Raw genomic sequence first — 1,625 nt, forward strand, 5'->3', positions numbered from 1 at the left:
ATACTTTCTACTACTTCGAGAATAATACACCTTCCCCAGTCCTCCAACACAACGACCGACTTTACATACTATTAATATAGCCGAATTGTCTTTCAAAAAAAAAAAAAAAAAAATGGTGGTGAAAATGTATTATTATTATTATTATTATTATTATTATTTATGTACAAGCTAGATAACGGGAAAGGTAAATTATCACACACTTTTTAATCCATTTGTTCAAATGATCGCACTCAATTCGAATAGCTAGAAAACGAACAAACAAACAAACAAATAAATATATATATATATATATATATATATATATATATATATATATATATATATATATATATATATTTTAGATAGATAAATAAATAAATAAATATGGGGACGTTGAGGATCCAAACTAAGAGAAATAATCTGATGTATTCTTGAATTAAATTTTTTTGCCTAATGAACCTAAAGGTCACAGGAACGTGGATTTATCATTCAGAGTTTAGAATAAACTCCAGCTTTCCAGTTTTGATGGTTGTGTGTTGTGATTGTGTAATGTTGTACACTTTTTGCCCATGATAGTCAAGAATTTCCCCCCGTTTAAGATCAATAAAGTGCCCTAATGTTACTAATAAGCAAGTAGTAAATCTAACTCACTTCCCCCGGCGATGTACAAATATAATATGCACAATACTATTAGCATGACAGACACAAACACAGGATTTTAAGAGTAATGTAAGACTTGTTGCTGATACACGAGGCTCTTCGGCTGTTCGGCTGTTGCTGGCTTGAATAGGATCAGTAAAGTACAATGCTAACACTACTAGTCAGCCTGAGGTGGGGGTGTGGAGAGGGTTGTGGAGGGGTGCTAGCTCTGTGACCTGGTAATTGTGGCCTTTGGACAGATGGCATTATCCAGGCTCAGAGCTGGAGCCACTGGATATTATTGTAGCCAGAAGGGTGAGAGAGAGAGAGAGAGGGAGAGAGAGAGAGAGAGAGAGAGAGAGAGAGAGAGAGAGAGAGAGAGAGAGAGAGAGAATGAATGAATTCAATCTGGGTTTCCCTCAAGTTCATCCACTTTCTGTCTTTCTCATAAGGAATAGGTAGATAGATAGATAGATAGATAGATAGATAGATAGATAGATAGATAGATAGATAGATAGATAGATAGATCTGAGTAACTGTAGTGTACTTGAACTATTGTTGTACTCTTAAATGTTAAGTGAAGTGCACTGCTTAATTTTTACTACATCTTAGATAGATAGATAGATAGATAGATAGATAGATAGATAGATAGATAGATAGATAGATAGATAGATAGATAGATGGGCAGATGGGTGGACAGACCCTCAGATGGAAAGAAGTTACTATTCTATGGACTATGGATCAATGGATGGATGGATGAATGAATGAATGAATGAATGAATGAATACACAGAGAGGTGAACTGGTTAGAATGACATGACTTGCTATTGTACCTACAGACCTGTGGGTTTAACTGCAGTTAGATATATATATATATATATTTTAAATGAACTAATAATAAATGAACAATTACTAATAAATAAATGAACAACAACTCATTGAACAACATAAATCAGAGAGAATCTCTGTAGCTAATCTTTACCCGCTAATAACACACATGCACGAGCG

This window comes from Ictalurus punctatus, chromosome 3 (assembly GCF_001660625.3).
Source record: "Ictalurus punctatus breed USDA103 chromosome 3, Coco_2.0, whole genome shotgun sequence".
NCBI lineage: Eukaryota > Metazoa > Chordata > Actinopteri > Siluriformes > Ictaluridae > Ictalurus > Ictalurus punctatus.